Genomic DNA, 11,280 nt, shown 5'->3' on the forward strand with positions numbered 1-11,280 from the left:
GTATATAAATATACCAAAATCTGAAAAACTCCAAAATCCAAAATACATCTAATCCTCAGCATTTTGGGTAAGGGATATTATTATTAATATTATACTATATTGTACATTTTAATGTTATTTTAACGTTATTTTAATGATTATTGTTGTTATTATTTATTGTGATGTAATTGTATTTTGTATTGGTATCATGTTGTGCACCACCCTGATCATGGGAAGGGCGGTATAAAAATAAAAAAATTATTATTATTATTATTATTATTATTATTATTATTACATGGATATAACAGCTAAAAGTTAGAAGTCACCTTTTCTTTCTTTTATATTTCCTTTTAGAAACTTCCTTCCTTTTTTCTTTCTTCCTTTCTCCCCTTCCTCTTCCTCCCTTTCTTTTCCTTCTTTTCTTCAGTTCTCCCTCCCTCTTATTCTTCCTTCCTTTTTTCCCTTCCTTCCCTTCTTCTTCCTTCTTCTGCAAAAGCACAAGGGAGGAAGAGGGAGGAGGAGGAGGAGTGGAAGCCGGACTCTGAAGGAACCGAAAGGGAAAGGAGTCACAGGGACTCCCTCCCTCCCTCCCTCTCTCTCTGAGCTTGCAACTGGCATTCAAGCTCCTCCCTCCCCCCTCCATTAAAGCCACGGAGCAGAGGGAAAAGGGGAACTTTTGTTTTGTCTTTCCTCTGTTCCCTCGCCGTGGTTTTAATGGAGGGGAGGGGGGAGGAAGGAGCTTGAACGCTCTCAGGGCCTGATAGGGGGGGTCCCGACCCCCCCCCCCCCCCCCCCCCCCCGGCTACGTCCTTGTTTGAAAACAGTATGGTATGGCATGGTATAATTTAGCAAAACATATATGAATCTTCCTATTTTCAACCACACACACAAGACTTTGACCCTTGAAGACCGTCTATCAAAATAATATTCACTGCTACCAGTGAGTACTTCACAATACACTGAGAATAAACTGAAGGACTCAACTGAGTTGGAAATCCTTCTAACCTCAGAAGTTATGATTTTAAAATTGTGACACATTTGGGATGAAATACAAAAGGAGGCAGAGAAGTAGGGAGGCTAATAATGGAAAGGGTGGCAATAGACATTAGTCACAAGTACAGTACTCTCATTCTCCCAGGCCTAAATCTGTTAGCACACATGCATGCTATCCAACAACCTGCTCTGGACAAGGTGGGAACCATTCCTAAGGTTCTGCTGATGTAAACAATTCTCCTCTGATGGATTCAATCCTAAATCTATTAAATCACAATGCTGTATCTGCTGGTAAGCCAGCAAATTGGTTTCATTGAAAATAAAAACAGAAGTTCTACTAGATCATAGAAACTCAAAGCAGGAGCCTGTTGAAGAACCAAATCCCAAAACAGACACATGGTATTATTTCAATAAGAAGACTGATACTCAGCAGACCACGTTTTTGTTAGTATCTGTTTGCTTGCTTTATTTGCAACTATCTCCATCCTGCCAAACTATGGGGGCATGAAAATGCTGTACAGATTCATTAAAATTCAGGGAATCAACCACTCCTTACTGAGTTCACTTGAATGTGAAGTGTCCATAGCTACAAGTTTTTGAATTTGAATTGACATTCTCAGTGGGCTGGGGAGTAGTGGTGATTTTGAGGTTACTCCTTGTCTTACTCTGGAGTAAGATTTTTTTCTTAATATTATTCCTACTCTTGCTCCTACTCCTATAAAAACCTCTTACTCCTTTACTCCTAATCCTACGCCTCAGCCGTGGGGGAAAGTACCGGTTGTTTTGCAAGGCTGGTGTGTCTATGTGTAAATGTCTCTCTTTGCCTCCCAGTCCCTTCCCCAGAGCAATATAATAAAATTGATTTTTGGTGTTTGCATGTACAATATAATAACAGTGTTTCTGCAGTGTGTTTTGGACCTTAGTCTCAAAGGTATTTACAAGATCCCTTTGCATATTTGGTATGCTCGGTGTTAACAATACTGCCCTTGATTCCATAGCTGTTGACTATTCAATGTCTAAATGGCAATTAAACATGAAACTTCACAATGGGATAACTATTTCGCCCTATTGCACCCAAAGCCCACTAAATGAACTTGTTGCATTACCACCTGCTACAACAAGCATGCCTGAGATTACACCTGGACAAGAATCCACCTGAAAACCCTATCCTCTTGAGTTAACAAGAAGATGGTTGGACTTAAGAAAGTTATTCAGCACATCCCAAGAAACACTGAAAAGGACAAAATTCTACATCTGAAGAAAAAAGATTACAGTATGTTCTCCACGTCCATGGGAGTTAAGGGTACAAGGCCCCTGAAAAAGTGGAAAAAAAACATGAATATGCATGGGCGATGGCAGGACTCTCCCCTGCCTTCTCCACTCACACGCTAGCTCAGCTTGCCTAGGGCTGCTGGGTGGTGGTTGGGCAAGTAAGGCAAAGGACGGGGGAAGGAGAGCATGCATGCCCTTCCCAGCTGCTCTGTCCTAAGAAAAAACCCAGGATAGAAGAGGAGGAGTATGTGCCCTTTCTGCCAATTGCCCTTCAGACATAGAGAAACCCATGAATAATCAAATACATGAATGTTATACCCACAAATGCAAAGGGTCAACCATCACTGTTAGCTGCCCTTGAGTTGACTTTGACTCATGGCGACGCTGTGGTTGAAACATCTCCAAGTCTCCTTTTCCTCCCTTGCTCAGTCAACTATATTCTTTACACATTTTTTATAAAAACACCTATTTTTCCTAAGCACATAAGCAGATTTTTACGTTTTAAAAACTTTTCTTTACTATGGTTGGTATTTTATTTTTTATTTTTTTGGCCATTTTCCAGTATTCAGCTGGGTGGAAAATTATATATGTTGCAGGATTTAAAACAATTAGAATTTCCTATATAAAGGAAACGGCAAAGGTTTGGTTTCTCTACACTGCTGTTTAGCAAAGTTCCCAAGTTCCTAACTACAAAAATTCTGGAAAGATTCCTTTAAACACAATGATGTAGTACTTTTGGTAGATTCAAAAGGTATCCTCTTCCACATTTACATAACATATTTGGGTCAGGGCTCTACTGGGAATATACAGAAGGACTTAACTTTTTATTTAGAAATATGTGTGCATACAGTAATTAGCTGTATCATTTCTGAAAGGTTAGAGCATAGTCTGAGATGTGGCTATATGTAATTTCAGCACAGATCTCTTGGGGAAGACAAATTTGGTGAGATATTGACTAAGACTTTTTTCCCCTCCTAGAATTGCATATAATTTTTGGGCATATGTGCCTTTATTGTTCTATTTATTTTCAGACTACCCTTCTTTCAGTCCAGTCAAACTGAAAATAATGTACAACCTGAAAAGGGTTTGACTGTTAATCAGGCTTACAGCTTGAGTGTGCTTCCAAATACAGAAGTGAGTTAGACCACTAAACCTGCACATCATGGCTTGTATCCTGCATGCCTTAAATTCTCCTCTTAGGCAGTTTTAAGTATATTACAGAATTATTGTGACACCTTACCAAAAGGACTACACACTTATGCAGGTAAAGTGAAGAAGGATGAATAGTAAGCGTTGCTTGGTAGTAGCCCCATAATTACAAAAATCTCTTCCAAAGAAAGCTATTCAGAGTCCAACTTTGAGAAATGTTTAAATACACAGCATAATAATGTTTAGTGGGAAGGTTCTTCTAAGTTAGAGCAAAGAAACATGAATAATGAAATTGGTTTATACTATTTTGCTTCAGGATTTTTTCTGACTCTCTGTTCTAAAGATTTTTTTGGGTGCATGCGTTGTTGTTTTAAACTGTTTATATCTCATATAAACTATCCTGACCTCTTCAACTGTATCTATTTATAATAGAATAAGTATACATAAATCTGCTCTTCTCATCTTTAACATCACACACACTTGACAACATTTCATTGCTGACCTTCATGATCTCAAATATAGATAATGCAACATTAGTTTCACTGATTTTATTAATTCACAGGAGGTAGAACAAATATACTACTATTAATAAAAGGCAAGAGGGACCATTTTATATTTACAGTAGCAGCTACTAAAAATCATCATTTCTACTTCACTGGCTAGGACATTGCCTGAGGAAACAGCCCAAGTCCTCTTGTAAATAAGAAAGGTACTCTGTGTCCTGAAAGAAGTTACGTAAGTTTTAAGTCTCTAGTTATTAACCCCATCCACAAACCAATTCCATGACCACAAAATCAACTTCAATAACAGAAAGAAAGCAGGGGAAATCTATACATTTTATTAATTTAATTGATTTTATCCCACTTTTCCTCCAAATGAGATTCAAAGCAGCCCATCTAAGGCAGCATCTCCTAATTTGTTGCCCCACAGATATATTGGACTAGAACCACCATCATTCCCAGCAGTATGCCCAAGAGACATGCTGGCTGGTTGTGATAGGAGTTATAGTCCAACACACTTCAAGTACAGCAGAATAATAAAGACTAGCTTGTCAATTATTTTTTAAAAAATTAGAAAATAATGCAGAAAGTACAGCAATTGTAAATATATGAACTTACAACAAAAAAGAAAGAAATGAACAAAAGAGAAAGTATTTTTTTTTAAATGAGACCAGCGGTACTTCATCCAAAGCTGTGGGAGGCCAACAAAGAGAAACCCAATTTACCGGTATTACCTATTAAAAACGGGGGATCTGAGCTACATTTGTCAAGAAAAATGGCAACTTCTGGTGTTCTACCCAGAAGCTATGCTAAACAAAACTGATGTTGTTGTGTGCCTTCAAGTAGTTTCCAACTTATGGCGATCCTAAGGGCTTTCTTGGCAAGTTTCTTCAGAGGGGTTTTGCCATTGCCATCCTCTGAGGCTGAAAGAGTGTGACTTGCCAAAGGTGACTCAGAGGGTTTACATGAGATTCAAACTTTGGTTTCCAGAGTCGTAATCCAATGCTCAAATCACTATGCCACAATTAAGGACAGTGGGCCCTCGGTATCCAGGGGAGATCCATTCCAGACCTCATACACACACGGATATCAAAATCTGTGGATGTTCAAGTCCCACTGTCCTTAATGGTGGCACAGCCATGTGACTGCGCCACCATTAAGAAGAATGGGACAAAAGTCCCTCACCCCCTCATCCTTCCCTCCCCCTCTGAATCAAGCCCCAGAATCTCATTGGCTGGAGGGAGCCAGAGCCAGGGCTTGAGTTTCAGAGCCCAGAGGTTCTGTCCCAGGTGCTAGGCCTGGGGAACGGGGCTCCAAGACTCAAGCCCCAGCCCTGGCTTACTGGGTGGCAGACTCCACCCCCAAAGTCAAGCTGCGGCAGAGAAAAAGGAAGGAAGGAGGGAGGGAGGGAAGGGAGTTTTATCTCCAACAGCGGCGCTTGCCATTTGCAGATGCTCAAATCTGCGGGTGGCAAGTCCACAGATAAGGAGAGCCCACTTCACTTGCTATTACAGTGGACCCTTGTTATACGCTGGAGTTTGGTTCCAAGATTTCCCATGTATAACAAAATCGGTGTATGCTCAAGTCCCAAGGTTTGATATTTGAAATTTATACTTTTTTGAACATTTTCAAGCTGTGGATGCTTGAATCCATGTATAAAAAATCAGTGTATAAGAAGGGCCGACTGTATATCAGTTTTGCTCTCTCCTTGGCATCTTCGATGCATGCACCTCTAGGGCAAGAGCTGATGGGGTCTGCAGCCCAACAGTATCTAGAAGGTTGCATCATCCCTATCAGTGAACTGGAGGGAACTGCTGAGAAGAGACTGGAATCACCAACAGAAAATTCTTACCATGTGCACACTAGAAATGTAGAACTTCAATCAAGATAGGAAGGGACAGGATCGGCCATCACATTCTTATTTGCACATTTCTATCCACCACTGCAATAAGCAGAATAAAGATGTGACAGCCCAGAAAAATTGGGAAAGGAGGAACATTCTTCCCTGTTAAAATCCAAAGACTTTCTATGGGGAGGGGAGGGGGATAAATTATGCATGAGTAGTATTTTCTTTCTATCTGGACAATGAGGAAACTGAAATAAGCAAAGAATTCCTGTACCAAGGATCAAACATTGATCAGAATGGAGACTGCAGTCTAGAAATAAAAAGACTAGGAATAGGTAGGGCAGATATGAAAAAACTGGAAAAGATCCTGAAGAGCAAAGATATATAACAAAGCACTGAAGTCAGAATTGTCCAGGCAATAGTATTCCCTATCACCATGTATTGATTGATGCGAGAGCTATACAGTGAAGGAAGCAGACAGAACGAAAATCAACACATTTGAGATGTGGTGCTGGAGAAGAGTGCTGAGAATACCATGGACAAACAAAAAGTCAAACAAATGGTTGCTTGAAAAGATCAAGCCAGAACTGTCATTGGAAGCCAAGATGATCAAATTGAGGCTATTGAACTTTGCCCACATAATGAGAAGACATGGATCACTAGAAAAACAATGATGCTGGGAAAGGTAGAGAAGGGAAGGATGGGAAGACTGCAAGCAAGATAGATGGACTCAATCAGGGAAGTCAAAGGCATGGGTTTGCAAGGACTGAGCAGAGCAGTGGAGGATAGGGAATCTTGGAGATGTCTCATCCACAGAGTCGCCATGAGTCGAGGCCAACTTGAGGGCAGTTAACAACAAAAGCAATATTTTCTTTTAGAATGATGATTAAAACTTTAAACATAACTTGTTCTGATAATTACTTCTCTCAAATTATTTCTAAAAACTATACAGCAGTCAGACTTTTAGATAAGACAATGTACATTATTGGTCATGTTTTCCTTTCCACATTCTTTTTAAGGGAGTAAGTATTTCATGTCTGTTGACAGTACTGAGGACCAGAGAAGTCATTTTCTTATTAATGTTGATGATTTCTACTGTATTTATTTACCTACTTCTCATAAACTGGGAAAATCAAAGGGGTTCCTTAGAGTAAAGTTGTTGCTTATAGTCCAGGAACTTGTAGCTACATTTGTAACAAAAAATGTTTTTAAAGTAAATTCAATTTGTAATTATTTTCTGAATAAGTCCCTTTTAGTATATCTAACATGATACTTTTATACTAAACCAACATGATACTTTTCTCAAAGTAAGTGACTTTCAACTTAGGAAAAGTACCCATATTGCACCTTTTTTGAATTTTTCCAAAAAGTTCTGGTTTTGGAAGAGGAAAATGTGGGATGGCTCCCATGGTTTCAAAATTTCCAGAAAATTTTATATTTCTGGGACAGAATTGGATTTATTGCTAACAGCTGGAGGATAGTAAGGAGAAGATTTTATGTATTACAGACCAAGAAAATTTTCCTACTACATTTTGTGGCAGGAAACATACAGACTGTGGCACAGTAGGCCTACTACTCTAAATCTCAAATCTTCTACCCTTCCCTCAACTCTTTGGTAGCCGCTGTGTGTGTGTGTGTGTGTGTGTGTGTGTGTGTGTGTGTGTCATTTCGGAATAAAAGGTTGTCTAAAATTTTAATGATCAATATGAGAACAATACTCATAAAGATTGTGCTGTATTAATAGCTGAGAGAACTTGGCCAAGATCTTGTTTATAAAACAATGGCCAGGTTGGAATTTGACCATTCTGGCCAGTCATGTCTTTAAAGAGAGTTACTTTAGAAAGGCTGCACACATATTTGCCTTTCTTGAATTCAAACCATCAGATTTTTCCATTCTTTTCCCTCCTCCCACCCTCCCAAATAAGTTTTGACTTTCAACGTCACCAAACCAGAATGTGATTATGTAAGGGGGCCCAAGTAAATAAGATCACAGCCAGCAAACTGGATGAGCTTTAGTGATCTGACTTGCAGAAGTAGTTGTTACAGAATCCATCACCTGGATCTGTTCAACCTATCTAGATTTATTCCCCATCATTTGAGAATTACGAACAGGTCCAGCCAAGACATTTTGCTAATAGCACTTACTCCACATTCAATTGCCTACTGAACCTTATTTCAGCACCTATGACAGGATCCTCCACTCACTTTTGGGTAGTAGACTAATTTGGGGGATTCTGGGCAGACTTTGGGCCAGTACAGACAGTCCTTGTGTGCCAGATCAGGGCCATGCCAACCACATGCTGAAGCTCTGATCCAGTTTTTCCATCCAAAAAAGAAGCGGCAAAATGCTGCTCCTTTTAGGGGTGGAAAAAGGGTGGCTTTTCAGCCATGGCACCAGCTTTTCGGCACTCCTGTGGGGTGCAGTGTGTAAATGCCACACTGCCAGAGCGCTGCGATAATGCCTGCCATATGAGTGGGTAGCATGATGCCAGCTTGGGGGTGGCGTCGAAGCATGCGTCATCTGAAGGCCATGCCTCCACAAAGCTGGCTGAATCTGCCAGTCTGTTTAGCCTCCGTGTCACACATAAAGCTCCCAGCACATGTGAATGATTAGCAGATTCAGGAGGGACAGCTTCAGGTTTCCCACTGCTGTCCCCTCGTCCAATCCACCCCTGGAGGTGACTCCCTCACTCTACCTAATGTTGGGGAAAACCGTGCCTGTAACCGTCAACATCTACTGCAAAACACAGTACCAAAACCTGATTTAATAGCTGTAAGAAAACATCTAAATTATTGGGATGGTATCATAAGCTACTAGATGTAATACAGGCAACACTTGCCAGATAGCCAACTTCACAGTGCAAGTTTCAACCTGCTGGAAGTTTCAAGAGTCCAAAGCATGATTCATTTTCAGAATTAAGTAGTACTTATATTTACGCTCCTGCTTATAACACATCAGATAAACAAGCACAAGGCAATAACTGTATGCAAACCACAGAAGGCTGTGTGTGGCACAGATTAATATGTTCTTTAAAATTAGAAGTCAAATTTGACATGGATAGCATTAATCAGCCTTCAGCTGATAGCCTGAGAAGCTTCCTCTTGCAGTAATGAATGTGCAATATTTCTGGATATCAGAAATCACGCCAGATTCAAAATATGAAATAATATTGTATCTACTGTAGTAGCTAAATACAGTGAGGAACTATTGGCAAAAATTATGAGACAGGGAACAGTCACTCAAGAAGTCAGTGCATGAGAGAAACTAGCTGATGACTGATTCCTTGAAAACTGAGAAGTATTGATGGCAAACAGTACTTCAGCTTCAACCATTAAATCATAATTCACTCATATTGAAAGCTACGCTTGCTTCTCTGCTGGGAGTTTTCAAATAAATGGCAACTTCCCTGCCAGCTCAGGGGAGATGCTACTGTACTTCTGGCCGTTTCCATATGGAGAAGAAAACCAAGAAGAAACTGCAAAGTCACTCTCTTCCGCATCTACTGCTTCTCTTAACACTGTCTTTTTCATACAGTACAACTGTGCAACCCCAAGACCCACCGAGGTCTTACTCACACACACCAGACAGAAAGAGGAGGGGGCAGGCAACCTTCAGGCCTGATCCATGAGGAGACAAGTTTTCACAAAACCCAAACTAAAACACCTTTGAGAGTAACTGAGAGACAGAAGTTGGTAGCATGAGCTTTTGCAGATTTGAGCTTTACTTCCTCAGATGCATTTGGTGGAGTGGAAAGCCCAAGGGGTAGACTGTATGTAGCAAAAACTAGTGGTTTAGTGGCCTGAGTGTTGGACTACGTCTCTGGAGACCAGGGTTTGGTTCCCTGCTTGGTCATGAAACCCACTGAATGACCTTGGGCAAGTCACACTCTCTCAGCCTCAGGTGAAGGCAATGGCAAACCTCCTCTGAACAAGGAAACCTCATGACAGGTTCAAGCCAGAAATGACTTGAAGGCACATAACAACAAGAACAATGATCTATATAGAAAGGGATCTTGTAGACCTTGAGACTAACTGAAAGGAAGAACTTGCTAGCATGAATTTTCATAGACTTGAGCCTACTCCCTCAGATGCACAGAGCCCCATGTCCAGAGGAGCTTTGCCTGTGCCTTCCTCTGAGGCTGAGAGAGTGTGACCAGTGGGTTTCCATGGCTGAGCAGGGACTCTAACCTTGGTCTCCGGAGTCGTACTCCAACACTCAAACCACTAAGCCACAGTGGCTCTTTGCTACGCAGGTCCAGCCCCTGGGCTTTCCACTGCACCAAATGCATCTGAGGAAGCAGGCTCAAGCCTACAAAAGCTCATGCTGCCATCTTCTACCTTTCAGTTAGTCTCAAAGGTGCTGCATACAGGCTCAAGCCTAGGAAAGCTCATACTACCAACTTTTCTGGTGGAGTCTCCCTCCTTAGAGGTCTTCAAGCAGAGGCTGGATGGCCATCTGTCAATAGGGATGCTTTGATTGAGATTTCCTGCATGGCCCTCGCGGTCTCTTCCCACTCTATGATTCAAGACCCCTTGGCCTCCTGGTTTTCCAGACTAAAACACAGCCATGGCTTTCAACTCTCTCTTTCAGTGAAGTCTCCAAGGTGCTGCAAGGCCTCCCTTCGGCAGAACTGCAGCAGAGCCTGCGACAGAAGCCTCCGGGGGAGGGGCTGGGCTGGCCTCCTTCAGAAGCCAGGAGGATACACTTTCCCCTTGGGTTTCCCCAGGGCTACTATGCCTTCCCACTCTTCGCCATCCATCCCTGGGAGCTTAAGCCAGAGCTTCCCGTCCGCCAGTTTGCCAGCACACGGGGCTGGTTCTGGAGTGGGTTTAGTGAAAAGGCCTAAGAAGGGTCTATTGTGCCACGACAAACTCCCAGAATTCCATAGCCCTGAGACAGAAAAGAGTTAATGCGGTGCCAAACCGGGTTCTGTCTCCAGTCTGGATGCAGCACACACTCCGCTTCCCTCAAAATCCTCCCACGAGGCCCTCGCCTTTACCTGCCCTCTCCGCCAAAAAGAGGCTCCCTGACTGGAGGGAGAAGGGAGGCCCAGAAGCGCCGCTCCCCTACTTTCAGGTGCCGCCCAGGCGCTGAGAGAAAACGAAGAGGAGGACAGGTCTCTGGCTCTCCCCGCTCGCCTCTTAGCCCCGCCCCATTCTGTCGCCCTCGCACTCCTTGGCCAATCAGCGACTCCGACCACGCCCCCATTCTGTCGCCGTCGCACTTCTTGGCCAATCAGCTGTTCCGGCCACGCCCCCATTCTGTCGCCCTTGCTCCCCCGTGGCCAATTAGCGACTTAGGCCCCGCCTCCATTCTGTCGCCTTCGCTCCTCCTTGGCCAATCAGCGGCTTCGACCCCGCCCCTTTACTCATCCACGGCACTAGACTTTTTTTTTTAAATCTGCGAAGGCGTCCTTTCGGTTTGTCAGCTCCTAAGGAAACAGCGCGGAGGGAGCGAACGGCGCATGCGCCGCCAGCGGCCGTCCTCCCGCCTCCTCCGGGTTTCAGCTTTTCTTCTTTTTCTTTGAGGGAATGTGAGCA

The 11,280-nt window shown here is 42.6% G+C and overlaps 1 protein-coding gene across 1 annotated transcript in view; it reads right to left on the reverse strand.

Annotated features, from left to right (window-relative positions):
- The window catches only part of CLIP4 (CAP-Gly domain containing linker protein family member 4), a 63,705-nt gene extending 52,865 nt beyond the window's left edge, over positions 1-10,840 (reverse strand). Inside the window, 1 exon segment of the mRNA XM_042444157.1 lies at positions 10,740-10,840. The gene's annotated coding sequence lies outside the window, so the exon portion shown is untranslated.
- Between the last annotated feature and the right edge of the window lie 440 nt (positions 10,841-11,280).

This window comes from Sceloporus undulatus, chromosome 1 (assembly GCF_019175285.1).
Source record: "Sceloporus undulatus isolate JIND9_A2432 ecotype Alabama chromosome 1, SceUnd_v1.1, whole genome shotgun sequence".
NCBI lineage: Eukaryota > Metazoa > Chordata > Lepidosauria > Squamata > Phrynosomatidae > Sceloporus > Sceloporus undulatus.